Below are 19,020 nucleotides of genomic sequence, written 5' to 3' on the forward strand. Positions count from 1 at the left end.
TAGAAAAAATTGTGTAGAGAGACATAAATCATTTTCCTCATCTGTGGTCTTCCAGCAATTATATTACAGAATCAATTTAGACGCTCAGGCAATTGAACTACATCTGTCATTCAAAAGTCTTCAAATGAGAAGCTGATGTAACTTCTTGACTAGCATTTAAAATGAATTACACACTCAGGTCACACTTTGAAGAAAGGGGGGAAAGTGGAAGACAAATAAGAAAAGAAGAGACAGGGTGGAGTTTTTGTGATTTTTAAGTTCCAACCTACCTTTGTATCCCTACACATTCTCTACTTCCAATAAATAAGGTATTTCATCATTTATTCCATCATGCAATTATGACTGTTGTCTCCTCACAGATTTGACGCCAATATTAACATCTCTGAGAGGGCAAATATTATGAAAGTACAGTTATCATGTCTTATATTCACCTCACAATATTTTGGCTTATGGTCTCCACCAAAGCATTAATAATCAAAAGCAAAGATGAGAATCATTCAAAATAGAAAAGCTCTACTAATAATCTTTTAAAATCAGTTTTATATATAATTTCTACAGTTTTGTTCCTTAATATCTTTTACTTGGGGTTTTTTTAAAGGCACTTTTTATTCTGCAGTCATTCAGTAGCTGAAAATTAAGGTGGACATTAAGAGAAAGTGACAGATAGAAGACAGATCAGGATTTCTAACTTGCACATGGATATCAGAGACTTGAATATAAGAGAGACTTGGGTATAATTAATGTAAAAATAAACTAAATATTCAAATAAATACTTTCTAAGATAAAATCGAATGACTTGTACAATTATCTCATAACTGTTTATATAAATAGCTCTTTTACCATTTAGTAGTGCTTTCAATGGCAAATCATGTCCTCTTTTGCCCCACCACTACTCTGCTAAAAATGGTTTCAAACATAGTCATAATTATTTCTCTTTCTAGTTTAAGAAATATACCTGCTATTTTTGATTTAGTTGAATATCTCTAAGATGTGAAGCAGCATGCTGAGCACACAGAGAATTATAGTTATGTCTTAAAGTAAGATGGATATGTCATTAAATGAACAAATTCTTTCATAAATTGCCCCTGAAAACTACAGAATCAGCTCTTTTATGTAGGAGACTGGAGACTTCACACTAGCAATTTTGTTTCATCTTCAGGCTACACACTAGCGTTCAAGAATAAGAGGTGAGGGGCGCCTGGGTGGCTCAGTCGTTAAGCGTCTGCCTTCGGCTCAGGTCATGATCCCGGGGTCCTGGGATCGAGCCCCGCATCCGGCTCCCTGCTCGGTGGGGAGTCTGCTTCTCCCTCTCCCACTCCCCCTGCTTGTGTTCCCTCTCTCACTGTGTCTCACTCTCTCTGTCAAATAAATAAATAAAAAATCTTTAAAAAAAAAAAGAATAAAAGGTGAGCTGAAGACATCTAAAGAAAGCTGGAGCTAGCTATCTGCTCTATCACAACTCTCCCTGATTTTTTTATATATTCTCTACAAATGCATCATGTCTTAAAACAGGTGAAGAAAGCCACTTTCTATAGAAAAAAATGATAATCAAAATAATCATTAATGATATCTTTTTTTTAAGAAGATAGCTAGTTCAGTTTAAACATTTCTTTCCTTTTTAATTTTCTCCTGACTTGTGTTTGTTGAAAAATAATTGATATTAATGTGGGGCGCCTGCGTGGCTCAGTCAGGTGAGCGTCTGCCTTCAGCTCGGTCTTGATTTCGGAGTCCTGAAATCAAGCCCCACGTTGGGCTCTCTGCTCAGCGGGGAGTCTGCCTCTCCCTCTCTCTCTGACCCTTCTCCACTTGTGCTCTTTCTATCTCTCTGTCTGTCTCAAATAAATAAATAAAATCTTAAAAAAAGAAAAATAATTGATATTAATGTATACGTTAGCAGGTGTCTATATCTATCTTATAGGTTATATTCTGAAGCTCTGTGGCCCTGTTTTTTTCTTGCTCTTGCTGCTATACATTTCAGAGACTTTCTCCTGGACCATGCTTGCCTAAGTATTTAGCTGCATGCCAAGTCCCAGACAGGAGTTGCATTATCACAGGGTTCTTCTAATATGTGCTAAATCAAATATTTAATTTGTCCAAATGCTGCAAAGGCCGGTGAAATGGTATGGCCAACAATCATTTTCTGAACTCCACAACCCTCAACCTTAGGCTCAAAGTGTTGGGTTTTTATGGACTGACCCTTTAGTTCTCCTGCTACGTAATGCTTTGTAAATAATGCTTAGACCTGACATTCCCAGAAGAAGACAAACCCTGCAGTCTGGGCAGTTTTCTTGGATGGGGTTAATCTATAGGGAAATAGTGTTAAGGAATCTCTCTAGACACATAGATATTTGTTTGGACATTGGGCTTTAAAAAAATAAGCTACCCTCACACGCGTTCTGTCTAGCTCCTCATCTCTCATCTCATTCCTACTGCCTGAGTTAAAATGAATTAAATTTTAACTAGTTCCTATCATAGACATAGACATTTCTATATTGGTTATAAAATTTGTTTGGCTTTCTTAAGAGTTTAGCTTTTCTGTAACTAATTTGGGATACTCTGCTCCATTAAGAATGACTTCTATGTTTAGATCAGTCTATGACTATTGTAAGAATTTGATTTTATCCTATATCGAGAGCCCTTTTTGAGGATCAACATATTAGAGATTCTTTGGCTGTCCTTCTTGAATAAATGGCATTACAGGACTAGGACAGGGAAAGTACAAGATAATCTTGGACAAACTTATGATGCCAGAAAGTAAATAAATTTCTTATTTTTTAATGATAGAGACATGTCCAAAGGACACAAGAGTCAACTCAAAGGGACTTCCAAATGCCAAGTCTAGGACAATTTGAAGAACAAAATAAAATAATGGTAGCAATAGGTTACAACCTATAGAATAAACCAAGTATCCGTGAATTTATAAATAAGTAAAAATTATAATATAGGGATATAAATAAAAATTATATAAATAAATAATTGAAAGATATAAAAATATTTAATAAAATATAAGTATCTTTATGTAATAAATAATTGACTAAATAAAGGAAAATAAATCACAAATAAATAATTGAATTATAAAATAATAAATAAACACATTTGGTATATATTTAAATGTAAATGGTATAAATAAATATAAATAATATAAATATAAATAAAAAATAACTGGCATAAATAAATAACTGAATAAAAGTAAATAAGGAAAAAGGGAAAACTCTTCCTTACCATGAAATTCCAATCAGTATATTTAGAAGACATGACGAAAAGAGAAAATTCACTATTTAGCAAATACCATACTAATAATTTTTAGGCAAGACTCGTCAATAGATGATAAAATTAGTGGGCAAAAATGATGAGACACAGTATTTAGATAGTCTCCAATTATATCCCCTCAAGATAATTATTAATTACAAGGAGAAACAGAATGACAGTAATTCTCCAGTGGAGAAACATGGCAGCCACCACGTCATCCAAGTGATCAAAATTAATATCACCATCAGTGAGAAAATTAACACTATGTACCTCCTGAAATGATGTTGCACAGAGGGAGGAAAAGCACTTCTGTATATTTTTGCCAAACCTAAATTTAATCAGGAGGAAACATCAGACAATCTCAAATTGAAGACCATGCTACAAAATAACTATCCAGTACTCTTCACAAGTGTCAAGATTAGAAAGGCAAAGTTGAGAAACTGTTCCAGATTAAAGGAAACTAAGGTGACATGACAACTAAATGCAACATATGACTCTAGATCAATGTCTGGATCAGATATAAGACATAAGTAAGACAATCGGCCAGATTTGAATATGATATGCAAATTACCTAATAGCATTGCATCAATATTAATTTCTTGGGTTTGAGAATTATATTGTGGTTATATAAGATGAGAACATGTGGAAATCTATGGGAAGAGTATAGAAGAATCTTTGAGAATTTCTCTGGATTTTATAAATCTAAAACTATTTCAAAAATAAAAAATGGGAAAAATGTTAAAAAATCATAAAACAAATTTCTGACCTCCAAAATGTTTGTACCTTCCTGACTTTTTTTCAGGAGCCAATTCATGAAAACCATAGTTTAGGACTGTGGCATATGCAAGAATGTCTAGCTACCATTATCTACCTTTAACTCTCACCTAGACTATTAATAACAGACTCCTAACAATGGCCAGTCCCTCCTCTATACTATAGCCAGAATGAGCTTTTCAGAACTTAAATATGATTATGTCACCTGCCTCCCACCCATGACACTGAGTTTCCCTAAGGATCAAGATGCCATCTGCCCTCCAGTAAGAGTCTTTACAATGATATTACCCCTCCCTATGGTGTGCCTCTTTCTCTTCTTTACCTTATTAATTCTAATTTTTTAGACAACAGCTAAAGCCTTCCCTGATCTTCCTGACTTGATCCAGTACCTCTATGATAGACACCGTTACATAAAGTCTGTCCTTTTTAGCATCTCTCAGGATTAATGTTACATGTTTGTGTGGTTATTTGATTAATGTTTGCCATTCTCACTGATTGTAAACTTTATGAGAACTTAATCAATATCTATCTCCAGCATGTAGCCCAAAGTATAGCATTCAATAAATATTTGTTGGGTAAAAGAAATAAACAAGCCATATATGAAAGTATGTCTACATGATTCTTCCAAAAATTTGAAATAGGCTTTTTCTAAATTGATACTTTAAAAAAGTACAACTTTTTTAAATTTTTAACTTCACCAAATAAAAGTATAATTTAAAGATATTAACTTCTTTGGCTCTCTTGCTATAAACACATTTTCTGTGTCTAACATAGACTTTTGGAGTTGCATAACACAAGATTTTTCCTGAAATAAGTAAGGCAGAATATTGGCAGTTTGAACTTAATATCTTCACTCCCTTCCAAGAAAGTTTCAGTGGAGTACTTTAAAATAGATTGTCTTACATAGAAAATATAAGTAGAAACAGAATGTCAGAAATGAAAATATGAGTGTATCAGTAGAATGATCAGCTTGATGTACTAGGATTCCCATTTGGCTTAGAGCCTCAAGGCCACAGAGGCAAAAGGAAAAATCCATTCATACAAAGAAGGACTCCTATTATTTATTCAGGTATATCTATATTTACTTATTCTTGGCACTATGGAGTTCGCTCTTATATGAAAAAATGGTAAAGCAATGACTCTGGGTCCACTTGGGAGTCTTCCTCCAGTCTGGTGTGCAGCAAAGCTGGATTAGAATCCTATTTTTGTTAACTTATAAAGTTTGTAAACTTGAGAAAATCACTTCTGTGTGAACCTCAGTTTTCTCACCTAAAATAGAATGGTTGGAAAGAACTTACTATAGAGGGTTTTGTAAGGATTCAAAGAGATTATGCACGCACCCTTAATACATGCAGTTCATGTGGATCTAAGCATACTCCTCTCTGTGTCTTTTTCCTTTAAAAGCTTTCCATTTCTAAAAAAAAAAAAAAAAAAAAAAATCTGCTTGCAAAAATACACATTATGGTGGAGGAAAGGGGCTTTTGAAAGTTATTGTGAAAAAAATGGCATTTATATTTAAGATTATTTTTTGTTTCAAGCTTCACATCAAGATTCAAATTCAGAAGGGCCAAACGGCTACTGTTCAGTTTATTACTCAGCAGTCGGGGCTCACTTCTATTATCAGATAAGACATTTATTGGGATTCTGACAGTTCTGCTTCCTGGATAGGAAAAGCTGAAGGAAGACCTATGTAAGGAGGAGTAGATGATAGAAAGCTGTGATATCTGGGCCGTGAGAGAAGCCCTGGGTCTCCGTGCTTATAATTTAACCTTTTATGTTGACAAGAGCAAGAGATATTCAACCTAAGTGGACCACACTGGCCTCAAAGTTTCTACTCAAAAGAAGATAAAGATAATGGACAAGAGGTAATAGGAGGGCTTATGTGAGTGCTGTAGACTGAATTGTGTCCCCCTAAAGTTCGTATGTTGAAGTTCTAACCCCCAAGGGAGCTATATTTAGAGATAGGACCTTTAGAAGGTAATTAAGTTTCAATGAGGTCTTTAGGATGGGTCCCTGATCCTAGGGGATTAGTGTCCTTATACGAAAAGACACGAACCAAGAAACAAACAAACAGACTCAAATACAGAGAGAGAACAAACTGGTGGTTGCCAGGGGAAAGGTGGGTAGGAGAATGGGTAAATAGATTTTAAAAGAAGAAGAGACACCAGGGAGCTCACTCTTGCTCCTTCATTGCCATGTAATGACACAGCCGGAAGGTGGCCATCTGTAAGCCAGGAAGAGCTTTCACCAGAAACAAATCCTGCCAGACTTTGGTCTTGGGTTCTAGCCTCCAGAACTGTAAGAAAATAAATTTGTGTTATTGAAGCCACCAGTCTGAGATATTTATTATGCCAACCCTCTCTGACCAATACAGTGAGGAAAGCATTTGACTTGATTTTCATTCCAAAAATTCAATGAGAGCAACTTGAAGTTCAGAGGGAGAAATTTGAGAAAAAAATATTATGAGAGTTAAAATAAATAATAAAATAATTTATCCTAATAAGATAAGGAATTCGGTGAATACGCAGTGCAGAACTCACCAGTTAGCATGTTTATTATCAAAAGGCCTAACCTCTGCACCACTTGCTATATGGAATACTTCAACCACCCTGTATCTTGGTTTTGGGGCATGTGCTCTTGTTTTGGTTAGATGTAAGACAGTGAAAGTAAATCCCTCCTTGTCTAATTAAAGGTAGAGTTAATTTATTCCCTTTTGCAACACAAATAACAAAGTTCTGATTAATCAGCTCTAGAATAAAAGTAAACCCTCTGCTACACTTAATTAAAAATCAAATTTCTCTGGAGGGTTGATTACAGCGGGGAGTTGGGATATGCTGTGGCTAAATATGTGTTGCTTGCAGGACAATGCTAGAGGCAGACCCTGGGGACTTGTGCATCAGTATAAACAAGAATATGCTCAAACATTCAATTAGGTACCTCCACATTTTTATTCTCAACAGGGAATGGGTGTAGAGAGAGAGAGAGGCCAAGGGGACAGTCAAGAATTTTTAAACTATTGAGTCCTAAGCTTCCAGTCACAGTCATTACTCAGAGAATAGCTATTCAGGCAATCCCCAGGAAAAGAAAAACCAGGTGAGTTATTTTAGACATAGAGATAGCATGGCCACCATGCAAAGTCCAATTTAAATGGTAGGGAGAGATAGCATCCTGACATAAAAGTATAAGAATCAAAACATTGCAAAATTACCTTGACATGCCTGCATCTAACTGCATCTAGCTATTCCATCAGGAGCAGCCCTTCATTCTCCAGTCCTGTGTGCCTGTGTTAACCTTTTACTTCCCATTTCTAAAGACGAGATACAATCTCAGGTAAGGGACCACTGAAGATGTAATCTGCCTTAAGGCAGAGATCAAAAGATCTAACTGATACAGGGAGCAGACAGATAACATAAAGGAGAAAACAGACTTGATACAAAAAATTGGGAAGAATGGAGACTGTGATACACTGAGGATCATCGATTTCTGGTTAGTGATGGGTGGGGGCGTGTGGAGAACTCTCCAGGGTCAGGCTGTCACCACCTCGCATGTGGGAATATATGCCCGATGTATCCTGATTTTTCAAAAGAGAATGGAAATCCACATTTTTAATATAAAATATTCTGACTTTACATGTTTATTGTAATGACTGTAAAACTATGTTTAGGTTTAAAAATCACTTCTACCCACGTTATTCAGCTAGTGTGCCTTCTCTCCTCCCCACACACCCCCCCCCCAAATTGGTGATCTCTGCTCAAAGGACTAAAATTAAGCAAATTTTTTTTTAATCTTCCTTTGTAAAGGCTGCCTGATATACTAGAAAGGATAGTCAACTGGGACTGTACCATTGCCCCTGATTAGTGAATTACCTGTTAGGTCCTAGAGGTATGACCATGAAACTTAGGGCCTCCATCTAAACGCTTGGTAGATTGGACAGTTTGTGTCTCAGTTTCCTTTCAACTTCAACATTTCTAGCATTTCAGCAAGATGAGGAAGAGAAGTTAAAGTTCACATCATCCAGCTCCCCATCCAATGATTGAAGTATGTTTACAGGGTCTATTTGAAATTTGAAGGAATGTTACTCCTAGTTTTTGCTATATTTGTCAACATGGTGTAAAGTATCTGAATTTATGAAAATATCAAGGAATAAGGCATCTAATAATTTGAACTAAGGAGTTTACTTGCCTATAACTACTTAAAATGAATAAAATAATGAATTAACTTCATAAAAATATGGAGATTGTTGGAACCATAACTTGTCATTTTATTAGAATTAATTTTTGCCCTGGAAAATTATTTAAAAATCATGTATAACTTCAATAAACATTGCTGGGTTCCAAGCATTAATATATAAAATTTCTCATCCCTCAGATACACTAGGAGGCACTGAAACAGAATAATTTTAGTTATCATTTATAAGAAATTTACTTTTTAATATTTTTATGTTTGCTTCCTAAGAATTAGAGCAATTACCAAGGTCATTGGATATCTCAGTGAAGCCAACTCCTACAGACATTGTGATATAAGGATCTCTTTTTATAGTCAAAGGCATAATGATCATCCACTAAACAAGAACAACAATAGTGCCTTATACTTACAAAGCATTTTTTCAGTTTGCAAAGTGCTTTCATGCATTGAGTTGAATCCTCACTACTATATCAGGGGATATTTATGGCAATAATTATTATGTTCATAAGGCATATAAAGAAACTTGAGCTCAGAGAGCCTTTGGTCATCTAAATAGTGCTGTCTTAGCACTGTCTAATGAAACTTTGTGCAATAATCAAAATTTTTTATGAACTATCCATACGGTAGCCACTAAGGATATGTGGCTATTGGGCACTTGAAGTGTGGTTAGTGAGAATAAGAAACTAATTTTTTATTTTACTTAATTTTAATTAATTTATATTTAAAGTGTCATATGTGGTTAATGTCTTCTCTATTAGACAATGAAGATCTAGAAATTACATACTCATTTTCTTACTAATCTATCTTTTTTTATTTTCACTTTGCATTAAGTCTTCTAATCTGGCCCATACTCGGCTTGAAATGTCTTTCATATCTCTCCTTACTTACCATTCTAATTTCTAATAACTGATTCAGATCACTGGACACACGAACACTGTAACAGCCTGCAAGGTAATCTCCATTACTCATGTCCCTTCCCAACTTACTATGAAAGTCTTCAAAAAAGAAGCCATACTCAGAAGACATGAGCAGATATTTCTCCAGAGAAGGCATACAGACGGCCAACAGACACACGAAAAGAGGCTCAACATCACTCATCATCAGGGAAATGCAAATCAAAACCACAATCAGATATCATCTCACACTGGTCAGAATGGCTATCAAAAAGACAAGAAGTAACAAGTGTTGGTGAGGATGTGGAGGAAAAGGGACACTTGTGCACTGTTCGTGGGAATGCACACTGGTGCAGCCACTGTGGAAAACAATATGGAGGTTCCTGAAAAAATTAAAAGTAGAATGACCGTATGATCAAGTAATTCCCGTACTGGGTATTTACCCAAACAATACGGAAACACTAATTTGAAAACATATTTGCACCCCTGTGTTTATAGCAGTATTATTTACAATAGCCAAATTATGGAAGCCACCCAAGTATCTATCCATAGATAAATGGATAAAGAATATGTGGTATGTATATATAGAGAATGGAATATTATTCAGCCATAAAAATGAATGAACTCTTTCCATTTGCAACAGCAGGGATGGATCTACAAGGTATTATATAAAGTGAAATAAGTCAGAGAAAGACATATACCATATGATTTCACTCACATGTGGAATATAGGAAACAAAACAAATGAACAAAGAAAAAAAGATTAAAAAAAAAAAAAACCCAGACTCTTAAACATAGGGGGAAAACTGGTAGTTACCAGACGGGAGGTGGGTGGGGGATGGGTGAGATGGGTGAAGGGGGCTAAGAGGACACTTACTGTAATGAACACTGAGTAATGGATAGAAGTGTTGAGTCACTATATTATATGCCTGAAACTGCTTTAACACAGGATGTTAATTATACTGGAATTAAAATTTAAAAAAAAGAAAGAAGCCATACTTCTAACAGCTATCTTTGGCCACAGTAATGCTGCATAACAAATAATATATCAACAAATTTAAACTGTAAGCATGTATTTAGCTCACCAGTCTGCAGACCACCTGAGGATTTGGCCACCGTAAACTGGCTGGAGATGGGTTCATTCATGGGTTTACAGCCAGCTTGGGGATGCTGATCTTAGCTTGGCTCAGCTGGTGGCAGCTCTGTTCCACTTGTATATCATCTCCCTCTTGGAACCAGTGAGTTTGCAATAGTTTGTTCCAGGGGTGATAACAAGGGTGAACTAGAGCAAACAGAAGCATAAAAGATCCCCTGATGCCTAGGCTTAGAACTGGCACACAATCATTTCCATGTCATTCTATTGGCCAGAAGAAATCATCTACCCAAACATACAATCAGGAAGCAGAGAAATAAACACTGCCCCCAGTGTGAAGCCACTGCACGAGTCCCTAGTAAAGGGGCCTGAGGAGGGGTGAAAATGTCATGGCCACCATACTTGTTTATGTCTGTGTATTCCTTGCACTCTCTATTCCTCATGGTAGAAAGACAATATCAGAATGAAAACATTTCAAAATGAAAATAGCATGACCTGAAGATATCAGTTCAGTATTCACAAAGTCATAGTGTATTGTGTATGCTCATTTGTCTCATGATTATAGTACAGTAAGGGGTTATGGAACAGACATGAAGAGTTCAGAATTCATTAATCCATCCTCACACACTACAGTAGCGTCTTTGTCATTCTGCTCCCCGAACGAGTCTCTTTCATAAAGCTAGTTCTAATAAAAAATAAATGTATTTCTTAGGAACTTGAAATCACATATTCTTTGAATGTGGAATGCTCAAATGAATCTCATCCCCTTAGTGATATTGTTTCTTCTCTTTCTCTAAAATATTATTAAACAGCAACATCATATATCATGTAGAGATCAATTTCTTTGGGGGATCTTTTTAAACTCTTGAAAACTTAAATTAGAATAACAAAATATATAAACAGGTCTATATTTACCCTAATAACCAAGTTAAAATCTCTTTCTGTTCCTTTTTCTCTTGGGGTTATATATCCTTTAAGCTAGAATTTTCAAGCTTAAAGTCTTATTTAAGTATTTTCTCTTTTAACTAGTGTTCTTAGGAGTCTTATTGAACCATTTGTTTATGTATTCGCCATCACATTTTGTCACATCTACTTGAGTGTGAAGGAAAACCTTATGACAGATCTATCAACAAGCAGCTTTTAGCATAAATCTGAAGCATATTTTAAAATTAGTTGCCTACTTAACCATAAACGAAACATGTTTGTGTATGTTAAAAATAATTAACATCCTTAAAAAGAATCTTAAGTTGTGTCTTTATGACAGTTTAGTGAAAACTTAAAGAGTTGAATGCTAAAGAGCTGTCACCACACAGAAACAAGAGAAAAGGGTAGGTGAGAAAATTCTAGCACAGTTATCTAATAAGAGGGCTTGGAAATGGGGTGTTTTATGAAGACTATTTTCTTGTTAATTGTGTTTCAGAAGAAAACTTGTTTAATTCTTGTTGAAAATCGTGGAAAATTGTATTTGAGTTCTATAAAATAAGTGCAAAATACTTATTCTTTGGTTTAGTTAATTAGGGTTCCCCTTTGTACATTTATTATTCTGGCATAGTAGAATGAAATGATTAATAAAATTATGCTGAAAGAATACTGATATCAAGACATCTTTAGAAATGCTTACTTCTAAAATAAATTATTGAGGGGTGCCTGGGTGGCACAGTAGGTTAAGCATCCATCTCTTGGTTTCAGCTCAGGTTCTAATCTCAGGGTCAGGCTCCACAATCAGTACAGAGTCTGCTTAAGACTCTCTCTCCCTCTGCCACTCAATCCCCCCCAACTCTCTCTCTCAAAATAAACAAATCTTCAAAAAATAAAATAAAACAAATTATTGAAAAAATATTACATTTTTGTCTTCTTCATCATTCTCTAAAAGTAAAGGAAGAATAATTTAATTTACTAACAACCTGGGTTCTTTCCACTGAAATTTTACCCAAATACAGTTGAATATAAACCAGTTATTTTACCCTGAATGAACTAGAATGAATGACAATAATGGTTTCTTTTATACCTTATTTCAGAAGAGTCCCATAGAACATAATAATTAGTTTCTAGATTCAAAGACATATGAAGTATATCAGCGTTTCAGGCATGAGAGTTGACAGTGTTCCATATGTGATTCAGACAGAATTGGACATGTCTGGAAAAAGTATAAAAAGTGTCTAGCACAATTCCATTTTGTGAGTCTTTTGGGGAAAATAATTAAGACAGGATGAAGTGGGAGTAGTAGAATGGATTGAACCATGGATTAGAGTTGAAATCCCATGGGGCAAGTGTGTGTGTGTGTGTGTGTGTGTGTGTGTGTGTGTACATATTCATGCATATGGATCACAGATTAAACTAGGACTTGCTCATTTGACTTAAAAATTGTTTTCTTTTTTAATCTTCTCTGTTAACTTTTTATAAGTAACATTTCTTTTCATTTGTATGATTTAATTAATGCAGAAAGCTCTGCAATGTGATAGAAATTAAAAAGCAGGAATTCTTACTGAGCTGTGCCAACCCCATCACTGATTGTTCTTCAGCCTCCTTGAAGGTCTGTCTCCTTATCCATAACCTACTTTTGAGAGGATTACTTGTAACATACTTTAATTACTTCAGACAATTGTTAGATAAATATTAACTGTTTTTGCCATATTTTTCAAGAGACAAGTTTCTTCTGCATTACTGTTTTTGATATAAGAAATTACTCAAATCTTGGCCTCCAAAATAAGGTATGGAATTTGATTTTCTGAGCATTTAGCCAGTGATACCAATGAATTCTATGGCAGAGTTGGTGAAATAGGAAGTGATTCATGATAAAATTGAGCACAAAAGTATAATAAGATCTTACATAGTGAGAAGTTGAAAGAGTATCAATAGCATGAAATCATTTTAAGTCACACTAGACAAAACACTAAGTATACTTCTGCTGTGTCATATAAAGAAAGTAAAGGTTTTGGGAAAATTATACCTCCTGCATAAAGCCAATATGTTCCTTACAAAGGGAACTATGAAATCGACTTCAATTAGGTGCCTTCTTTGAGCGGCCATAAATTACCTTGTTCAAAACCACTACAACAGTTATTTCTGTTTAAAAGATGCATTCAACATAGGAAGCAGAGAAAATACTTCCCATATGATTTTTTTTTTCAGAGTTTAGGACTTTTAATTTGTCCCAAAGTAGCTGAAGCAAAAATCATGATAAAACATTCTGCTTTCCTTTACAAACCCCATTGCAAAAAACAAAAACAAAACGATTTGTAGGGGAAAAAAGTGGTTTTGTACATGGGAAGAAACAATATAAATTCAAAACTTACAGATAAGGATTAGCTCTATCACTCATCTCTTTAAAAAATTTATATGAATATCCAGTCAAAACCAACAGGGTATCTCCCTTGAAATGTTATCTATACAAATTTCCAAGTAGACCACAGGACTCTACTGTCTTGGAATGTCCTCAAAAGCCTCTGTCATTGATCAGGTAACAGAATAAAAACCCCAGAGTCCTTTTCTTTCAAACAGAAGAGGGAAAGACAGAGGGATGGAAGAAACTATTCAAACTTCATCTTCTTTCCTTGTGGTTTGTGGTCTCCCCCTCCTCCTCTGCCTCCTCGGAAGTCTCCTCGCCCTCCAAAGCCTCCCCAGCCTCTGCCACCAAATCCATCTCGGCCTCCTCTGCCACCACCTCGGCCTCCAAAGCCACCTCGGCCTCCACCACAACCTCCAAAGCCACCTTCACCCTTAGGCTTGGCCCAGTCCAAAGTAACTTTGTTTCCATCAATTTCACCATCTTCCATGGCCTCCTTGGAAGCTTTGGCATCTTTCTCACTGTTGAAGTCTACAAAACCAAACCCTTTGGAAGACGCAGTCTCCCAGTCAGTGACTGTCTTTCCCCAAACAGAGCCATCAAACGACTCCTTTAATGTATCTTCTGTAGTATCCTCAGACAGACCTTTGACAAACAAAGTTTTGGACGGCTGGCTTCTGGCATTAGGTGATCCGCTGGGTCCTTGCAACTCTAGTCTGATTGCTCTGCCCTCAATTTCCCTTTTATTACAGGAATTTAAAGCTTCTTTAGCATCTTCAAATGAAGCAAATTCCATAAATGCATACCCTTTAGATTTGCCATTTTGGTTCTGGGGCACTTTAATAAAAGTTGCCTTCTCAAATACTTCCTGAAGGGTTTCTTCTGTTGCATTGTAGGAGAGGTTGCTTTAAACCAGTGTTTTTGATTCACCACTCCAAGTGCTACTCTTGCCACCTATAGAGTCGTGACTTTGACCCTTCTCTCCGGTGTAGAACGGGGGGATAGCCCGCCTACCTATCTCTGTGCCCTGCTTTTCTTCCAAGGTTTTTTTTTCTGCATCAGCTTCAGTCTTAAATTCAATATAAGCAATCCCTTTACTCTTTCCATCCTTGCTGACTAATCTGACCTCCGCAGCATCTTCAAATACTTCTTTTAGTTCATCCTGAGTAACTTTGTAAGGCAGATTTTTAGCCAAAAGTGTTCTTGTATCTCGATCTTTCTTACTGTCTTTTCCCTTTCGTTTTTCTAGTTTAATTTCATTGCCAGAGACTTGTAAACCAGTGAGTTCCAAAGCTTTTTCCAGGTCTCCAGCAGATTCAAAATCCACATAGCCAAACTTCCTGGACACACCAATTCTGACATCCACAACGACAAGATCATTTTTAGCAAAAAGGTCACTGATGCCCGTTTTTAATTCGGGAACAGATTTGCTCAAGTTCAGGTTTCCAACAAAAAGATTGAATGATGTCGTTGGTTCTGTAGCTTCTACTTTCTGCTTCTTGGCTTCTGGAGCTGCTTTCTGTTTGGCCATTGCCTTCTTTCATTTTCCAGGTGCTTCTTTAACAGGCTTTTCCTCTTCTTCCTCCTCCTCCTCCTCTTCTTCCTCCTCCTGCTCCTCATCTTCTTCCTCCTCCTCCTAGTCCCCCCCCTTCACTGTCATCATCATCTTCCTCAGCACTGTCTTCCTTCTTGGCATTCTTACCATTCTCTGCTCCCTTGGCTGGGGTGGCTGCTCCTTTCTCACCAGGGGTTGCTACCAATGCCTTGCCTGGTGTGACCCCCTTCTTGCCAGGTGTTGCTACTGCTTTGGCCCGCACAACGGTCTTTTTGGCTGGTGTAGCCGCTGCCTTTTTGCCAGGAATGACAACTGCTTTCTTGGCCAGTGTGGCAACTGTGACTTTTTTTGTTGGGGGAAAACATCACCTTCTTTGCTGGAGTTGTAGTAGCCTTCTTGGCTTTTTTCTGAGGGATGATAACCTCTTCTCCACTGCTATCATCATCTTCATCTTCTGGCATTTCCTCATCTTCACTGTCTTCTTCTACCTCCTTTGGGGGAGGAGCCATTTTCTTGGGGTCACCTTGATTTTTACCAGCTGCCATGTCCCCTCCCCAGACGCCAGGACACACGTGGCCACATATGGTATTTTTAATTAAAGTTTTTCCAAGTGAAAAATAAACATGCTCTAATTATGGAAAATACAAAAAAGTACTAAATATTTTAAGAAGGAAAAAAAATGTCCCATCAGGCAAACACAATCACTATTAAGACTGTAGCTTTTATGAATTTGGTAGATTTTTCTAACCAGTCTTTTCTTATATAATTATTAAAATATAGTTATTTTCTATGTACATTTTCCCCTTCTTTCCCTTCCTTTGTTCTTTCTCTTTTGCCTTCCTTTCTTCTTTCTCTTCCCTTTCTCCACTTCTTTGTCTCTCTTTTCCGATTTCTTCTTCTTTCACTGACAATTGAGAATTTTGTCAATTAAAAATATTGCTGTGTATCATGAAGTCAGAAACCACACTTGTCTCAGACCTATGTGAAATCACATTTAATAGAAGCCAATTCCAGCTACCAAAGTGTAATTAGAAAGAAAATCGAACCTTTCTTTCAATAGCATTAAAAACAATAAAATACTGAAGAATAAATTTAACGAAGGAAATGAAAGATTTGTACAATAAAAACTATAAGACTTGATGAAAATGTGGAACATTTTTACTATATTAAGTGTAACCTAAGAGTACTATTTAACTATTTAATATCTTCTAACAATCCATGGCCACTATCTAATACCACCTGTGATGAAGGGAAAATTTAAAAAAGGGAAAAGAAAACCAGAATTTGTGGTATGCTTCATAGGGAGCTACTTAAAATCTTCACTGGCCTATACATATTATGACATACATTTTACCAGAATAAGGAATATTGAATAAAGAATAAAGAGTCTCACTTTATTAGAGAAATAATAAAGGTAACCTTTATTAAGCACTTGTGGGTCCAGATCTTTTATAAATATAGTGTGTGTGTGTGTATATATATATATGTGTGTGTGTGTGTGTGTTTATATATATATATATTAGCTAATTTATCCTTGACATAAGCCCATTCATATCCTTATTACAGGTGAGAAAACTGAGGCAGAAGGGATTTATTTACTGGCTGGGATCAAACAATTAGCAAGAGGCAGAGCATAATTTGAACTGAGGTGTTATGAATCCAAGGTTTTATATCTTAGCTTTCCTAATGTACCACCTCCAAAATAGCATTCTATAAGAACATTTCTGATAACACTTTTTTTCCTTATCTTTACTTTTACTTTAAAAGATAAAATATTGAAAAGCAGAAAATTAAGAAATATCTTACCTGGGTAATACTAGACATCATTTATTGCTGTTTGTATAAGGTTGTTTTTTTTTTTTTTCTTTAAGACTTAAGCATCTTACCCAGATCCTGTATCCCTACAGGGAGAGCCTACCTCTCTTCTGTCATTTTCAGTACCACATTGAATTTGCCATGATTGGAATGTGTTTTTTGTCTCTACATCTTTGTTGGAGTGACTCTCATCATGGGCATGAATTGCTAGTCACTACATCCTTCCATACTTTTTAGTTCTCATCGTACTTTATGGCATTTTGATAATTCCCACTCCTTTAAAAAAAATTACCTCTCTTTTCATGATGTTCTTCTTTTCTTGGTTTGCATTCCTGCTTTCTGATTATTTTTCCTTAATTTCCTTGGTGATGTATTCTTTCTCTTCCCACCCCTTCAATATAAGAGTTCTCAACAATTGCACTCTTCCTCACACTCCAAATATTATCTCCAAATAAATCTGACCTAACTAAAGTTTGCAGCATTAATCTGTATACTAATGTCTGAAAAATGTGCATAGAAAGCTCTACCTCTCCTTTGAGTTCATTTAGTAAACTACCCACTACCTACTACCTACTGGACATCCCAAAGGAATTTTATACTCAATTGTGTCTCAAAAGAACTCATTATTTGATCTCAAGAAAACCTCCCGTATTCTTTATCCCAGAGTCTAACGTGACCATCTACTCAGTAACTCAAAGTTGGAATCTATTTGTTATTCTCAAGATCTCCTTTGTTCTCATGTCCCCAGCCAATGAACCAAAACCGTCTACATGATAGAATGCTACAGTAACCTTCTAACTAGTCTCATGGAATATTTGTCAGCACTAAAATCCATTCTCTAAACTGCCTTCACAACAAGTATTTCTAAAACAAAACAGGTCAAACTACTCCTTCATTGAAAATAGTCATTGGTCTCCTGTTACCTGTAAGATTTAAAACAAACTTAACAAACAAGAACCTTTGAGAGGTAGCGTTTGACTACCTCTCTAGATTCACGACCTGTAGATACCAATTTACTTGTGATTACACGTGCCTTTACACTTTCTGCCCATTCTGCTCAGGATGCATCTATATGTGAAATATTTACTAATACGAAAATAGATATTACCCTTTTCTCTGAGAGTTTTGCACTTCACTCTAGTACTTCTATGTTTGACGTTATGATATTAGCACATTATCTGGTCCAGCAATTGTGGTTATTAGTTTATATTTCTGTTCCTTTCACTTACTGCATAAAGCAGCAGTATACAGCACGATGTATAGCACATAGTGATGTTCAACAAATATTTTTTGAACCACACTGAAATTTCATCAATTTCTGCAAATATGAAGGGAAGTTGTTTCTTCATGGTGCTATAATACCTGGTTGTCAGTCAAATCAATTAAAGTTATAATTCAAGCTAATTAAAGGCCATGATGAATCAAAGCAATCAGTTCCTACCGAGTATGTTTAACTGTTCAATTGGTTTGTCATGATAAAAACATAACTTCATTTTAGTTGAAAAAAAATCTATGATTTCAGAGAAGAAAACTCATACTGTCTTGATCACTTGGCATTTTCTGGTAACTCTGCTGCCGTTTAAATAGACCTTGAATGACGTGGCTTATCCTACTTTCCTTTTTTTGCAGCAAAGAAACATGGAACAACTGGAACACCCTATCATCTAATGTTTCAAGGCAATTACTTAAGACCTGTAGCTGTCATTGTAATACTGAACTTCCTCTGTTTACCCAGAAGAAGCACACTGACATTCATCACCATGCTGCAAGGTAATGTTAGCTTGCAAGTGTCATGTTTAAACTTTTAAATATGTAATGTTTAATTTACCTTAGTTTGCTTTAGAAATATTTTATACTTAATCCCTTATCTTCTACTTAGACAACTAATTGCTTTTGAAAAATTACACTAGTCAATTTCATATTTCACTATATGGCAAATCCTGATAAGTAACTCTCATTTATCAATGATACTCAGCTTTACTTTAATAATTTTCAAGACATAATACTCTCGGTAACAGTTGTCTTTGCTGACGCTCAAATTAAGTGTAGAAGGTGAGCGATATAATGAACTAGATTAAAAGTACAAAAATGGAGAACTCTACTAGGATTAAAATAAGAAAATGATATATCTAAGGATATTACATAAAAGTTGCCGTTAGTCTTTACATGGA

At 35.8% G+C, this 19,020-nt stretch overlaps 1 pseudogene; it reads right to left on the reverse strand.

Moving 5' to 3' along the window:
• Positions 1-13,674: 13,674 nt before the first annotated feature.
• LOC114197575 (nucleolin pseudogene) lies at positions 13,675-15,579 on the reverse strand (annotated as a pseudogene).
• Positions 15,580-19,020: the final 3,441 nt, after the last annotated feature.

The sequence above is a fragment of the Eumetopias jubatus genome, unplaced genomic scaffold (assembly GCF_037043125.1).
Source record: "Eumetopias jubatus isolate StellerSeaLion01/CBP00866 unplaced genomic scaffold, mEumJub1_p1.0 scaffold_2, whole genome shotgun sequence".
Lineage (NCBI taxonomy): Eukaryota > Metazoa > Chordata > Mammalia > Carnivora > Otariidae > Eumetopias > Eumetopias jubatus.